This window comes from Filicampus tigris, chromosome 3, assembly GCF_054856515.1.
Source record: "Filicampus tigris isolate MCC_2025a chromosome 3, RoL_Ftig_1.0, whole genome shotgun sequence".
NCBI lineage: Eukaryota > Metazoa > Chordata > Actinopteri > Syngnathiformes > Syngnathidae > Filicampus > Filicampus tigris.
Window position 1 is genome coordinate 4,725,309 of NC_141219.1, and position 17,396 is coordinate 4,742,704.

The 17,396-nt window shown below is 43.1% G+C and overlaps 1 long non-coding RNA gene across 1 annotated transcript; it reads right to left on the reverse strand.

Moving 5' to 3' along the window:
• Positions 1–11,734: 11,734 nt before the first annotated feature.
• LOC147149628 (uncharacterized) lies at positions 11,735–17,210 on the reverse strand. Its single transcript, XR_015086027.1, has 4 exons — positions 17,147–17,210; positions 16,876–17,041; positions 14,721–14,807; positions 11,735–12,286 (listed from the first exon to the last, which is right to left on the reverse strand). It is a non-coding gene; the product is annotated as an uncharacterized LOC147149628 (long non-coding RNA).
• Positions 17,211–17,396: the final 186 nt, after the last annotated feature.

Here is a 17,396-nt window from a genome sequence, read left to right on the forward strand (position 1 = left end):
TGAAAAATGTTCCAGATACTGTCATCGCACAATGAATACCAATGTCTGCACATGAAAAACAACAGGGGGAAAACGAAACATCTTTGACATCAAATACCGTCATGAAACTACAGTAGAGACACCAAATAACACCACTTAAAATATCTTGGCTCAAATACCATCATCACAAAATCAAGTCAGTCAATCAAATCAAGTACTGCAGTTGCCCAACGACTTAAATGTGGTTTACTTATACGAGGGAAGACCTTCTCTTATGTTGGTGATTTCGTTTCAGAATGGCACTTTCTTCTTTCATTGTTGGTTTCATTAAGAACAGATCTGAAATCTGTTGTGGAAGTAAAATGCTGTTAATCCCAATAGTTTCTGTGTGTATTAAGTTAAATTGACTGGCATTTTGAGTTCAAAGAAAGAAAACTTAAGTTTAAATAAAAGACATTCAAAATACTTCATTTTTCATTATTTTTTTATTTTACAGAAAAATTGTAATCGTAAAATCGGGTTTGAGAGAAAATAATCGGGATTTTCTTATAAGGCTGCAGCCCGTATTTGGAGTCTCCAGACTCTGGCTGACCGGCTGACCGTGTAAACAAACGAAAGAAATGGACCAATGAAGCAAAGCGAGGACTGTTTGGAATTTGCGGACTGGAGTGTCTTTGAAACTTCAACTGGCGGCTTGGATGAACATACAAATACTGCGACGTCCTGTATCGGTTTTTGTGAGGGCAAGTGTGTCCCAACAAAGAGGTTCCGCACGTTCGACAAGAGAGGTGTGAAATCCAGGTCCAGAACACAAAAACCCCCGCCACAGTTTGGCTTTAGCCGCAGATGCTTCTACTCAAGAGCGTGTTTACCTTGAGTAGAAGCACCAGTCTCCCTTCCGCCTGAAAGTCACTGCTGGCAACCGGCTTCAGTTTTCACCCGGATTTTCAACAGATCTTTGGAGCTGTGTGAAGTCCCACCGCGCTTCAAACGCGCCGCCGTCATGGCAGTCCCCGGAAAACCGACAATCTCTGGACTGAATGACTTGTCGCTCTGACATCTGTGGTCATGAAGTCCTATGAACGCCTCTTGCTGGACCACCTGTAGCGCATCATAGAACCCTCGAGACTGTCGAGATGATTAAGGACTTCGGCAAACATCCTTTACCGCAGCTGCTCCTCATGGTGTCCAGATGCCCCGCGTCAGCCGTTGAGACCTTCAAATTCGTGGCAATTACAGTCACTCGGGTCCCGAAGTGAGAGGCCAACATCAATTCCATCCGGAACAAGACTTGGCAGAGGATGTACTTCCCGCAGCTGCTGAGGAAGCACAGCCTACCACTGGAGCTGTCGAGGCGATTCGATACAGCAGCCATTGAATCAGTCCCGCGCAACGGACACTTAGATGCCGAGAGGAGAATCGGTAGCATCCCGAACCTCCTGTCCGTTCGTTGTCGTATCTTTGTCACACTGCGTTATTTGCGTAACTGTTGTTAATCGCTATTACCACGCTATTGGAGACTTTGAAGCAAGACTGTTTCGTATGTCGGTTTTTGTTGATTATGGCGGCGCCACGTGGACAAAAGCGGTAGTGTTTTGACCAAAGTCAACCACATTTCCCACATTTTATGGTGTCGTGAAATCTGGCTGGCCTGCAAGTTGGACTTAATGACATTTCGATTTCCAGTGGCTGCGTGAAAGATGAATAGAGACGAGGTAATGAATCTGATTTTGTTCAAACAATACTTTTGTTCTTTTGTTTGTTTTGGGGCTTGTGCCCTGACACCAGTAATAGCGCGTGGACGTTCGAATCGACTTCCGTCCTTATGGCGAAAGGAGGAAGTGAGTACGCTGTAAAGCAATTCAGGACATTTGTATTTTTTGGGTGTGCCAGGGTTGCTCCCATCCTCCTCAAAGTTGCTTAGTGCCAGTAAAAACAATACAGACCCCCCCCCAGGACATGACAAAAGTCCCATTCAACTACTTGTAAGTCCATGTTTCATCCAAAGAGTTGTGAAAGTGTTTTTTTATTAAATCGGAAGTCAACCCTAACATATTTTTTTCAAGAAAATGTTCCCAGTAGGCCCACTAGTTGAAACACGGCGTTCTGATTCATTTTGCGTTTGTGGAATACAAGTTAAGCAGCAAAGCGCACTGGTTTTTAGCCATGTCTGGGGGCGGCCATTTTGTCTTCTGTCGACTAAAAATGACATCACAACTGCTCACAACGACCAATCACGGCTGACCTGTTTTCTGAATCTGAGCCGTGATTGGTCGTTGTGAGCAGTTGTGATGTCATTTTCAGTCGACAGAAGACAAAATGGCCGCCCCCAGACATGGCTAAAAACGAGTGGATTAACTCTTATTCCACAAACGTAATATTTATCAGTATGCCCTGTTTTAACTAGTGGGCTTGCACAGAACATATTCTTGAAAAAAAAGCTGTTTGCATTGCCTTCCGCTTTAAGGTCGAATTCTTGCCCAGTGCTGCTTTAATGTGCTTGGGAACTCTGCAGCATTTCCACAATTGTCATTGTATCAGCAGTACTGCACTACTGGTACCCATACATTGCTCAGTGACCCCATAAATAAAGCGTCAGACTGCTACATTTTGTTAACAGTTTCACGCATTCGTGTCTTTAAAAGCAATCATGTCTATTTCATTTTGGAGCACTGGTTGCCCTCTTTGTTGGAAGTGCCCCTGAAGCATAGCATGACCATAAAATGACTAGAAATGTCTTCCGTGAAATGCCACCTTTGTATTTCTTGAATCAAATGATGTCTTAGGATGTTTTACGTGAAACGCCCTCGCCCCAGAATGAAACACATGTATGCAAATGAAGAAGGATGTGAGGTCATAAAGCACAGCAGTTTGACATTGAGTCCCGTTGGCCCGGCTGGGTCTTCAGCAGCAGCTGCGTTTGTCAAAAGTCGTGCAAACGCGCGGCAGCGCTGGACGGCGGCGTAACGAAAGGCTCCCGGATGAGCGCAGAAACAACATTACTCCCAGAATCTAAAAATAGATGCGTGTCAAGGCCCCCGCAGCCTCCTGCTCCGCTTTAGTTGTCTTTTTACCGCCCGTTTGCCCCCCCCCCCCCTTTGACTGACATCTGTGTGCATGCTGATCGTCAGCATCAGACACCGACAAAAAGTACAGAAATTCTGCGCCGAGCCCGCAGTCCTTCCACCAATGCCGTCATCGCAGAATGAGCAAAGATCTCTCGAATCAAATCAAATCTTTGAATGGAAGATTGAAATGTCCTTTGATCGGAGACCATTTCAGAATGTCCGAAATCAAATGCCGTAAAGGCTTACATCCAAAGACATTAAGTGAAAGGTAATGTACGTTAAAATTGATGATGAATATGAAGAGGGTGATTACTACTTGTGCCTGAGACATTTATTTATTTATTTATGTTAACATTCTATGGATTCTCATAATTGCCCAAAAATGGCTGACCCCCCCTGTTCAATTTCAGCCATGGCTGATACTTTTTTGTGTGTGTGTGTGTGTGCGTGTGTCATTACCACCTAATTTCATGTCAGTTGGTGAAACTGGCCTCTGTGGATTTTTTTCCCCCTAACATTCTAAGAATGGTCATTTAATTTTTTTTCCACTCTATTTTGGCTTGCTGACTCTTCGCGTCACTTGCACAGCTGTCATTGCTCGGTAGTACCAATTATTTTTGTTATTATTATTATTTCGACATACGTGGCCAGAAAAGATAAATCTGATAGTGATCCCCTCAAATGACTTTTAAACCAAAATGGCAGATTTCGTCTTTCATTTCAAACATGGTTTCTTGAGATTTTTTTCTCTTGTGTGCAATGTCCGGCCAGTTCCTTGGCGATAAGGTTCATTTTTCCAACTTTTCAGAGGGCTACCCCTAAAAAAAAAAACCACATGAATTTCCGCCAGGAGATACAAGCTTGCCAAAAAGGATGAGTTTTGGGTATGTTGAGCCCACTGAAAACGTCAACAAATATATTTTTAAAAAAATCCACCTTTACAGTCAGAAAGAGGACTGTAGTAGCGTACGTTTTTCCACATAAAAACACGGCTGGTCATTTTTTTTTTATGCTAACGACAGGGTGGGTATAATGGGGGTGGTTTTTACAAAAATCCTGTTTCGTGGATCACTTTGCATGAGCCGCTTGGATTAAGCGCATACGTGGGTTTGCCTACATCGTCGTCATCCTCATTCTCCTCATCATCGTCACTCGCAGTCCGGGACCTTTTGTTTTAGCGGACGAGGGATTAGAGGCGCAGACGACGCCCTTGAGCCCTTTACAGACGTAAACTACACAAACGCAGCATCAAAGGGAAGCTTCCTGCGGTGGTGAGGCACGCTGGGATGAATTTGATGTGGAAGAACACCTCGAAGGTGACCCGAAATTTGAGTCTTTGCGTCCAGGTGTTAATTTCCTCCGCATGTTGAGACAACAAGACAAAGAAAATTGCTTCCAGCGGAAAAGCTCCTATTCTCGATCTGTATCTCTAAACACGTTGACATTTTATCTGTTGGCGTTAAGGACGTGCGTTTGTTCTTTGAATTACAAATAATCCCAAAAGTTCAGGGAACCACTGGATCATGTATCTTGAGTAGATCAAATGGCCGTGACTTATGGCGTCCCTCACAGGTCAATTCTTGGACCCCTTTTGTTCAGCCTGTATATTCTACCCTTCTGTGAAATTCTTTGGAACTCTAAGGTTGAATATCATGGCTATGCAGATGGCACGCAGTTATAGCAAAGTCCCCAAATGACTACAGAAAAATTACAGAGTTGTGTGACAGTCCAAAACAAATCAAAAACAGGATGAACCAACATTTCCTTCAGCTAAACCAAAACAAAATGGAAGCAATTTTTGGGCAACAAAGAAAAGAGGATTGTCGGTAGAAAACACTTGGATTCAAGGCTTTAAAAACCAAAAAACATGTCCGAAACCTTGGCGATAGATTTGGAACTGACTTGCAGAGGTTATATCAAATCAATCACAAAACAACAATTTTATCATCTGCAAAACATTTGCGTGTTGCACGTTCCAAACAGGCCAGTTTAAAAAAAATCTTGCACTGCACGTGTTAAGTAATTTTAGGAAGCTATCTTTTATTTCTGTACTTTGTTTTTGAAAGTTTTTAGTTCTTTGTCATGAAATGTGCTTTCTAATCTTCATTAATCGCATTGGGAGACCTTGTGTATAAAAAACGCTACATAAATCAAGATGTCTTGCTTTGCCTTGTAGTAACCGTGGAAACATGGAAAGGTGCTAATTTTCCGTCGAACAAGCCAGCGTGCCACCGAGACGGTTTCAAAGCTGTCCATTACCAGAATCGCTTTGAACCTCAAGATCGTGATACCGAGGCTACATTTGGATATTTAGTGAGCACAGTCAGGTTAATAATAAGAAAGTTACTGTTTAAAAAACGTTAAATGCTCATGCGTGAAATTCAAAGTGTCCTGGCTGGTTCGCAACTAAAGTAGCTAATCCGGGGGTTGCCGTGGTAACATCTAAAGCAGCCATTCTCCTTGTGACAAGCCAGCGTGCCATCAAGATGATTTTGAAGCCATCCAAATGTCACATTGTGTGTGATGATGACAGAGGCTCAACTTCAGTATTTTATTAATGCCGTCAGGTTGCCGCAGTTTATATTTTTCGTTTTGTTTGTGAGGACTCGGGGGGCGGGGGGGGCAGGGGGAATCGGACGCATAAAAACAAGTCAGATGTGTTGTTCCTACTTCCACGCCAGCGCCTTTCAACGTGTGAAGAGAAATGTCTAGATTTTGTGTGAATGACCAATCAGAGTGTTTTGTCAAGTCACTGTAAACAGGGAGAGAGAGAAAAAAAAAATCCACTCGCAGGAAGCAGCGAGCCGGAGCAGCTGCCTCTCAGGATGCCGTGCTTGTATTGATAGCAGCATGCCTCAAAAAGTCTCATTAAGAAATATTATGCTGGCTATTATCTTGTAATCGTACTCACTTTGCACTGGCTGTAATCGCTGCTAACACAGAGACACTTCATTAGGTACACTTGCAGAGATGCAATCCGCAGGCAAAAGTCTGCCTTCGCAATGAGGATGCTCCCCCGTTGTGTTATAAATAATGAATGATGTTCATTTATGTGAAGACACCGATCGTATTCATGATTTCGCACAGTCAACGGGAAACAGATACATATCAATGTGTAACATCTTATTTCGAAAAATCTCTGCCCGTATTTATCATTCAAAATTCATCAAATGACCTGTTCGACAACATTCTGAGAAAATCACAATGTCCCATCCCTGGTAAACTCCTTTTTTGATCAGGGGAACACCTTGGCTACCCCTGACGTACACTAACACATCAACGTTAGCGAGTGCAAATAATTAATAAAAGTAACGAACAAGATTATAAATCTACATTTATTCAAATTGAACTTTCTTCTGCGAGTAAAGGAATGAACTCATTTCACAGATGAACAATAAGTTACTAGATAAATACAAAAAGGACATAAATAAATACTGTATCAAATAATGCAATTAAATCCTGTAAAGACATATCAACTAAAAACTAATCACATGAGTAAATGAAATTAAATACAATATATACTGCAAAAAGTAACATAAAAGAAATTAACTAAATACATATATAATATTACAGCCATAAAGCAAAAATTAATAACATTGATTCTTGCAAGAAAATATATTTATACTTATAGTTTTTTTCAGTGTTTTCGGTCCATTTCCGGGATTAATGTTGTAAGGGGAAGTCAACCCAAAGAAATTCTTTCCAAGAATATGTTGTATGTTGTGCCCACCAGTTGAAACAAGGCAATATGATTAATATTGCGCTTGTGGAATATGAGTTAAGCAGCAAAAGTCACCTATTTTTTTGCCCATCTCAGCGGACGGCCATTTTGCCACTTGCTGTCGACTGAAAATGACATCACGGTTGCTCAGTGCTCAGATAATGACCAATCATAGCTCAGCTTCAGAAAACAGGTGAGCCGTGATTGGTTGTTACCTGAGCCCGGCGCAACTGTGATGTCATTTTCATTCCACAGAAGTGACAAAATGGCCGCCCCATCAGATGGCTAAAAACGGGTGGATTAACTCTTATTCCACAAACGCAATATTTATCAGAGTGCCACATTTAGACTGGTGAAGGCGCAAACAAGATATTATTGCAAAAACATTTTTGGGACTTTAATTCCCCTTTAAACGTTTAACTGTTGCTACATCTTACACTAATAATAAGAATTATCATTAATATTTTATCATCATTTTTGTGCACTTGTTAACTGTAACAAATCCCGCATGACGGCAAAGAAAAACACTGGAAAGAAAGCGGGATGCGTGCTTTCAAATGGAATACACGCCCATGCGCGTGTGGTGTATCGTTTACCCACAATTCTTCACTGTGATGGCGTTCTAATCCGCTTGAGTATTAGCATGTTAGCACGCTAACAAGCCAAGCTCCGCAGACTTTAAAGATCAACAGCTAGGGCACCGCAGACGCGTGTGATCGTCATTCCTCCATCCCTCTCCTTCATCTTTTCTTCCCTGATCCATCCACCCTCCACACCGCCCCTCCTTCTTTCTCCCCCTCATCCCTCCATCCATCTCCCCTTTTGAATCCAATCGTCCCTCCGCCCATCTGTCTTTCCTCCCTACCTCTCATCCCCTTTTCATCAGTCTATCTCCATCCTTCCTTTTATTAACCCCACCCCTTCCTTCCTTCCTTCCTTCCCCGCCACTTCCTGTCACACTCGTTCCATGTTGCATCCCCATCCCTCCGCCACCACATCTCTCCATCCCCTCATGTTTTCCCTCCACCACCCCCGCCTGCCTACACCACTCCATTATGCGTCCCTCCATCGTTTTGTCTCCGTCCCTCCCCGTCTGTCCCGTCACCTTTTCCGCATCCCTCCTTTTTCCCCTCCTCTCATCCGCCGACATTCCCATTTTCGTCCCATCATCCTTGCATTCCCCCCCCCATCTTCCCGCCACCCACGCCCTCCCTCCATCCTCTCTCTTGCGCTCCTCTCTGCTGACCTCATCCAACCGTCTCATCCCTTTATCCGCGCCGCCCTCCTCCATCCCTTCCCTCCATGTCGCATGTGGCGTGCGTCCCGGGGGCTGCTTTGGAGAAAAATATGGCGTCACAAAGGCGTGCCTGGATGAGCTTATACGGAATTAGCCGAGCAGAAAATTCCCCTTTTTGTGACGACATGCAAACAACCTGCCGGTCGGAGTAATACGAGGAAGAAGAGGAATGTGATGATGATGATGATGATGTGAGGCAGCGCAAGCCTCAAGCAAACATCCCAAAAGCCATTATTTACACTGCTTGTATTGGATCGCATGGTTCAGGTGTACCTAATGTTGTGTCCAGTTATGATGAAACGCTTGTATGTAAATGTAATAAAATAAAATAAAATAAAATACATGTATGTAGCGGTTTGATTGTGCTTACTTGTCATCACGAGTAGATGCCAGTGCCACGAGTTGGTTGGTTGTTGGCCCTGCGGCTAAACACCGGCTCAGTCTTATGGTGGCTAACTTTAACGAGCCATTAGCGTCAATGCAAATGAGCGGCTAGTTTATCAGCCACTGACGCGGAGGCCCGCTTATGTGCTCTTCATGAAGATGTCGACGTCACGCAAAAGCCTTAACCCTGCCTTGAAACCCTAACCCATGTTTCGCACCCTATCTTATCCCTATAATCAATTATCTTTTGTTTGAAACCCTAATTTGAAAATGCATCGCTCATTTTAAAACTCCAACCTGAGCTTCAAACCCCAATTTGACACTTTTGCTCTTGTTTGAAACCCTAATTTGAGACCTAAGGCTAGATTTAAAACCCTAATGTGAAACTGATTCCCTCATTTTTGAAACCCTAATTTGAAAGGCAATCCTTTTTATTGGGGGGGGGGCTTGTTTGAACCCTAAACTAGGCTCAAAGCCATTATATGAAACCCTAGCCCAGATTTGAAACCGGAATTTGACATCAAACCTTATCTTGAAACCCTAGATTTACTCTCTAACTTTTGCTTGTAACCCTAACCCTTTCTCCAATTCCCAATGCGAAACCTCAACCTTGGCTTAAAACATACATTTGAATCCCAAACCCTGACCTTGATTTTCAAAGCCGAATCGGAAACCCTGAAGCGGAGCAGCGGCAACCTTCTGTCCTGATCCAGTCAAGCAGCGCTGAGCTCCTGTGCCGACGCAGCGCTCGGCGGGCTCATTAGACGTCGTAATGACTTGAAATTTCCCACGATGCATCACTTCATAGTCTCGCAATACATCTTGTCATCTGTTTTTCCAGCCGGGAGGTGCGCCTCCAACCTGAAGTTCCATCTGTGTCCGCCTCGGTCGCGAGCACACAACGCACACACGAGCACCTCCTTCGCTTTGGGCCCATCTCGCCACATGCGCAGCGTTACGTAAGTCTGACCTCCACGCCTGTAAACAGCACATCCACCCTCCTTTGACGAGGCCTCCTCCAGCCCGTCACCTCGCGCAACCCGCACGCCCGCGTGCCGCCTCATCGCGGGCAAAGAGGGCAAATGAGGGCTGAGGGTTTCAAATTCGGGTTAAAGGCTAGTGTCGGGGGTTTCAAATTTGGCTCTGAAGCCAGATTTAGATATTTAAACAAGCGTCAGGGCTTCAGATTAGAGTTTTAAATCTTGATTAGGGCTTTAAACAAGAATTAGGGTTTCGGATCCGGGTTTTAAATCTTGATTAGGGTTTCGAACAAGGGCTAAAATTTCTTATATTAAATTTTTAACATTTCTTAGGTTAGGGTTAGGGTTTCAATTTATGATTTCAAACAAGGGTTAGGGTTTCCAACTCGGGTTAAACTTTTAAATTGGGATTCTTAGTGAGGTTTAGGGTTCAAATTGGGGCTTCAAACAAGGGTTAAGGTTTCACATGATGGTTTTAAATCAAGGTTGGGGTTTAATTGAAGGATTTGGGTTCAAATTAGGGTTTCATACAAGGATTAGGGTTCAAATTTGGGTTTCAAGCAATTTAGGGTTGCGAGACAGTGGCTACGTTTACATGGACACATTTATTCGGATTAAATGCCTGATCAGAATCAAAATGCTTCACACCCCATTCGGATTATTCCGACCCGATCAAACTCATTCCGATAAAGATTTTGATCCAAACAAAAGGGGTGGTTTACATTGATTGATAATCCGATCGTCGCCCATGAAAACACTTACTCCGAAATTACGGAACAAACCGCGTTTATTGTGCATGTCTGTGACGTCAGTATAAATGTTTCTGTTATTCCCGGGAGCTAGTAGAAGCAAAGCGAGCGAAAGATTAGGAAGTGTTAACGCGTAACAGCGCAAAGGGGAAAAATATGTGAAATAACGTAAACAGAAAAGGACGGAGCGATGTTTTGTTGACACGGACGTCGCTACGGCTTCGACTTCCGGTATATTTGATCAATCTGCGCATGTCAAAATAATTTGTTCCGATCGAATGTGTGTTGCACGAACACACAAGTCCTAATCGGATCAATATTTTTATCGCCCAGGAAAACAGTGCATCCGATCATAATTTTAATCCGAACTCTGTTCATGATGGAAGAAATGTCGTCCTTGTAAACGTAGCCCGTGTTACGGTTACGGTTACAAACTCGGGTTTGACGCCACGGTTAGGGTTTCAATTCTTATCAATAAACGGACTGTGAATCCTCGCTGTGTTTTCCGAGAGCTTGTTCTCGCGTTATAGAAGTAAACACCGTGCACCTCACAGAGCTTACATCAAATCGGACTTTTTTGCTAAATGTCTCCGGTCGACCTCACGTGGCCCCTTCGTCCCGGCCAAAACGACACGAGCTCTGACCGAATCCGCCGAAAAATGTCTCACAATGCTCTGCTGAATCCGGCCTTTCCCTCCCCCAAGGCAACTGTGTCATCTTCATCCCTGCTGGAGTCCTTTCGGTAGCAGACCCCCCCCCCCCCCCGAAGTCTCAGAGCCTTCTTCCGCTCACCGATTTCAATTAAATTGGCTCAATCGGAGCGTCTCGCCTTTTTGTGGCGGCTGCGGTCAAAGGTGAGCTGAGCCGTCAAATCTCCCGAGGTGGGACGCGACGTTGGACTGAATCGACAGGACGCCCGCGCACGTTAGCGTTACTCCCCACGCTGACAACATGGCGGCGCGCCAAGCTTCTTCCTGCATTTGTGTGATGGACCAATCGGACTCAAGTTAGTGAGCTCAAATAAACCTGAGAAAGGCCATAATGCGCCAAGCAGTGCATTGCAGCCATTTAATACGTTCACGCAAACGATTACTGTAGTTTCACATTTCAATGTGTCGTTTGTGACTGACTTAACAGTCATGAAGCCTCAGGTGCTATTATGCTTAAAAGAGCAAGTCAACCCAAACATATTTTTTTCAAGAATATGTTCTATGCAAGTTCACTAGTTGAAACAAGGCATTTTGCGTTTACGTAATATGATTGAAGCATCAAAATCCACCCATTTTTAGCCATCTCAGGGGGCAGCCATTTTGTCACTTCTGTCCACTGAAAATGACATCACAAATGCTCAGGGCTCAGATAACGACCAATCACGGCTAAGCTTCAGAAAACAGGTCAGCCGTGATTGGTCGTTACCTGAGCAGTTGTGATGTCATTTCCAGTTGACAGAAGTGACAAAATGGCCGCCCCCCGGAGATGGCTAATAATGGGGGGATTTTGCTGTATACTTATCAAGTTTTTCTTGATAAAGTCTTGACTTTCAATATCCTCTGAAAGAGCTTAATCATAGCTATGGTAAACGACCATAGTTTTTAAAAGCATTTACACGCTATTGGTATGTTTTAAATCTTTATTCATTCAAATCAGCAAATTGGGGAAGCGTATTTTGCACACATTTTTAAGGGTGATTTTGGGGGGCGAGGGGCGTCTACCTATATTGCTCTAAATGCAAAACGCAGTACCAACGGCAATTCTGCCAACATGATCGGATGTTGTTTCTGCCAGAGACGTTCCATAATTGAGCTTTTCACACTTCTTTTTTTTTCCTACAAAGAACATCACACAAATGGCAGTCATCTGCTGTGATTGACAGGGTGGCTTTCACAGTCTATTATCGCACTAAATATCTGACGAAATCTTTCTGACAACTGCTTCCTCTTATCGTTTAAAAACAAAAAAAACAAAAAAACTGCCACTATTGTCCAGTTTTCTGGTTCTCGTGACTCACTTGACTGATTCGGAACTTGCGATTGCGTATGAGTCGAGCCGTCATTGGTGCAGCTTGAATGGAATGGTGGAGGTCGCGTGACGCAAAAAGCTCCTCAGGGCTGCACAGACAGGGAGGGAAGAAAAAAAAAAAAAAAAAAAAGCTGCGTGTCACGCTTACATAAAGCAATTTAACTGCGCTGAGGTCACACATGCTGCAATGCACAAAACACACACGCTGTCATTTATTAAGAAATAAATCAAATCCGTCCTTCAGCGCTAAATCATTGCCTCATGTGGAAGAAATAGTGGAGGGATATCATAAGGTGCAACATATTCAATTTTTTTTTTAAATGATTACCAGTAATTAAATCATGATTCAAGTGCATTCAAACTAAATTCTAAACCATATATTTACTAAAATGTAAATTAAATATATGTGTGAGTCAGGTATGGATAGATACTTTCTCCATCTCATGAGGGAAATATGAATGATAATGTAAACTGTCCTGGTCATTTGAATCAGGTGTGTTGCAGGAGGGAGCACTCCAGCATTTTATTTGATATTCTAAAATGTATTTATCAATTATATTCTCAGCCCCTCTATGTATCTGTCAAGCAGCCCTTTAGCCCCGGGAGAGAAAACACGTGGTTGTGTGTCAAAGTTGGTAGTCGGAAACGCTAACGGAATCCTGTCTAAAATGATAGTCGGACCGGCCTATAGGTGATTACTATTTGGTCCGGCTGGATAAAACGGCTGATAAACGGACGGCTACGGGTACTCTGCCTGTAGGTCACAATTACAATTTTACGGTTACAATTTACAATTTTTCGGAAAATGCCCAGCTCTGACTATATTGTATTTGCAAAAGCTTGTATAAGGCTCTCCTAAATGTTCTCATTACATTATGCACGTGTGCTTAATGAAGTGTCTGCTGAGCGCCTCCCCCTCCCCACCAAAGTAATGAGGACGACCATTTCCCCAAATTAATCAAGCCATTACGCAACAAGGCCGAGTGCATGGAGCGCGACAACACAACACAATGCTAATAGCTGCTTTTCCCACTCAAGCGTCAACACCCGCAGATAAAGAGCCCAAATGGGGACACACGGCCAAAAGCACGGCGGCCATTAAAGCAGTGATCCATTAAAGCAGGAACCAACCCCAAAGAAAAAAAAAAAAAAGAAAAAAAAAATGAAAGTGGCATGTTTGACCTCTGGCTGAGATGTGTGTGCTAACGGCTAACAGGCTAGCACATGTGCAGTGGCATGACGCATATTGCCTTAATGAAGGAGCTGGGAGCTGCAGACATGCTGTTACATCACAGCACAGAAGGTTCAACAGTGTAAAAACGTGAAAATGACAACATAAAAAAAAAAAAGGGACAATTTATTTTAACAAATAATAACATATATCAATAAATAAGCCACATTCCTTGCATAGCAGTCCAAGGCATTTTTTTTTTTTTCGGCATTAGCGCCGCTGAGTGCTCATCTGGGTCTCCCCCCGCCCCGCGGTGACACGCTGCCGGGCCCACACCCCCCCATTTGTGTGCACTTCTGGCCCGTTGGTGCACAGGACCGTAGGGTCAAGAGGAAAGTCCAGGGGTCTTTACGAGCCTCCATTCGAGGAATATGCTTTTATTTACAAGCTGGATGCTCATTTTGTGTGGTGTGATTTATTTATTTTTTGTAAACTGCTAATCCCCTTGGGTACATTCTATTCACACTTCACGCTGGATTTACACCATGCTGCATGAATGACAGAACAAACAACTCAGCCACACACGTGATCAGATGACATACTGTACATTCAAAAAGCATACAGTGTCACTTAGTCATTTTTTGGAAAATGTATTTTGCTTTCAAGGAAATATGATGAAAATTTTGAAAAATTAAAAAAAAAAAAAAAAAACAGTGGAACCACTTAATGTGTGTACAGCAAATTCTAATCTGAGAGGGTTTTGTGTCCCTAAACATGTCATAATTTTTTTTCTGGCACATCAGGTTTTTGAGGTACTTCATTTTTTTATTTTAAGTTACCTATAAAAACTTGCAAAATATGGATTTTACTATGCATGTTAATTTATATAAATTTTCATTTTATTTATTTTCAGAACAAAAATCCCTCCGTTGCTGAACCTAACCCTTACTTCATAAATATTACTAAATATGTTACTATATTACATCCTATATAATATTATTCAATGATGAATTATTATTAACTATCAGATAAACTAATATCCCTGTTTTCGTAAACAATGAAGCCGAGCTCCCTTGTCTTTCAACTAAGCCCAAAAATTGTCAGGAAAATGTATCTAAATTCAGATTTATAGGTTTTTTTTTTTTGAGGTTTTTTTAAGTGGCATCAACAAAGCGTCTTATAAGAAGAATGAAAAGGTGAGATGAGAAAGAACACCCACAGGAAGTGAAGTCAGCATCCAAAGCAGGAAGGTGGTAACATCCAACAATAATGTCGGGTTGTGACAAGTGGTCGAGTGTGCACTTTTTATCTGCAGTCTTGGCGACATTTCGTGAACCTCCAACATTACTCACGCTCGGCCGCCGCTCCTCATGTGTCACAAGCGTTTACGTTACGTCCTCCTCGGGCCCTCGCCGAGTCATCCACGAAGAGACGGGTCACTTCGAGAGAGAGAGAGAGAGAGAGGACGCATTCACTTTCGTCACGACATGGCCCCCTTGCTGGACACACGAGCTATTATTCATATATATTATATATACAGTATTCTTATTCATATATTTTAAAATATATGCTAAAATCAGGACGCTTACGCTGCCGTGTGACCCGGGCTTAAGAAACGTGTTTTCGTAAACATCAAAGACCATTTAAGTTATTACAACCTCATGTGAGGTTTTTGTTTTCGAAAACACAAAATTTGGAGTCTAAAAAACTGGCGCGTTGAAAATATCGCCTGGAAATTTAAGTCTTCGACAAATGTAATGTGCTTTTGAAAACACTGAAGACAATTTAACCTTCAACAAACTTACAAGTGTGCGTTTTGGTCAGCAGTGAAGACTTTCGAGTCCACAACAAACTGAACGTCCACATACGTGACAACTAATAGTGGCAACTTCATTTTCATGATTTAGCAAATTGTTTCGCCAGGTATTGGAAACCTGCAGACACCCTGGGAGTCTTAATCGCTAACCGGCTGCTTCCATACGAACATTCTGACAGCTACTTGAAATTCATTTTTGGAGCCAATTCGCACGTCCTCTTTGCAGTGTGGCGTCTAAAGCTCTGCCAAGTGGAGCGCTTCCTCCCGTCGGAGGTGCAAAAAGACATCATCTGCTCAGGCAGCCTGCCAGAAGCCGTCGCCACGACAATAAGACGTGAGACGAGTGGACGCGCCTCGCCGTCACGATGCGCCTCACGCGTAGCAGTGACTCGTCGTCCTTGAGGGCCGGCCAAGAAACGTTGCACAGCAGTGTCGACAAATGGCGGCCGGGCCTCTCTCGGTAACTTCAATGAACAAAATACAAAATGTTGGCAGGTGATGTTTGCCGCCATTTGGTGTGCAGATCACATAGCCAGCCGGCGTAGCTGTGATGGCTTCGAACTAAAATAGAGACAAGAGAATCTATCTTCATTATTACTGGTAGGGAATGGCCATTTAAGAGAGATATTATTTAACTGTTTTAGCTTGGTGAGTCATGTAATACTTCCAATGTAATATTATACTGGAAGTCAAACTGTATTTGCCGATCTGGAAGTGGCAAAATTAGTCTGTATTTAACGCGGTCAACCCAAACATGTTTTTTTTTCAAGAATATGTTCCCAGCAGGCCCACTAGTTGAAACTTGGCATTCTGATTAATTTTGCGTTTGTGGAATAAGTGTGAATCCACTCGTTTCCAACCATCTCTGGGGGCGGCCATTTTGTCTTCTGTCGACTGAAAATGATATCACAACTGCTCACAACGACCAATCACGGCTGACCTGTTTTCTGAATCTGAGCCGGGATTGGTCTTTGTGAGCAGTTGTGATGTCATTTTCAGTCGACAGAAGACAAAATGGCCGCCCCCGGAGCTGGCTAAAAACGAGTGGATTAACACTTATTCCACAAACGCAATATTTATCAGAATGCCCTTTTTCAACTAGTGGGCTTGCAAAAAAAATGCTTGCGTTGATATATAGAAAAACCGATAGGTTCAGATACTTGTAAAGTAAAGACTATGGTAAAAGAAGTACTTGTACAACTCCTGTACTAATATTATTATGTATTATTGGCTGGTTACATTTATGAGCATGTTTAATATTATTATGTATTATTGGCTGGTTACATTTATTAGCATGTTTATTAGCATGTTTGAGCTAAAAAGTTAATGTAACACAGTCTCACCGTAAGGCATTTATTGGTTTCATTAGCTAGCATATTTACGCTAATGGGTTTGGCTGTTAGCTGGTTATACAACCCTCTTTGTAAACACACTGGTTGATCATTTGGGCCACGGTGAGGAAGAAAACATGTACTAGTTTGGGTTTGAGCCACATATTCCGCCACACTTGTCCTGGATTTTTTTCTAACACACCTTCAATTTCTGTGTTGATGGAAACAGTTTTGCATGCTAGCAATGCTAATTGCGAACTTCTGGGAAAAAAAGAAAAAGGAAAACTGTGGTCAGACACTTACACAAAGTAATAAAGTGGCCACCTTTATCTGAATCTTGACCAAAATCGACTGCGTTACCTTTTCTCCGTGTAATGCCACTAAGAAGCGGCATACACATCTGGTAATAATCGGAGCTGCGTCTTCTGTGGCTGCTGCAGTTCAGGGGACGCGACACAGCGACTCGGAGGAGCAGCGGGGCCGTTGGCCCTTCCCTTGTCTTCCTGCGTGCATTGCAAGCAGCATGCTAGAGGGAGGGAAGAGGAGGTGAAATGTAGAGAGCGCAATGCAAATTCATGCTGACAAGCGGCGCAGAAAAAAAAACATGTTCCGACGCGACTCGGGGGAGGACCTTGATATTTGCCAAAGTCAAAAGGCGGCCAACATGCCCGCCGCCGGCCAGCCGGGAAGTTACATCACGGCACGGAGCACGTGCACAACAGCAGACATCACAGTCAACAGTCAGAAAGGACTCCAGTCAACTGTTAAAATGAACACAGTCAATGAGCTTTACATTCTAGTATTCACACACTACTGTATAATCAGGGGTGCACAGGTGCGCATGCACACTGGGAATTAAAAATTGCGCCTCGGATGAAGTC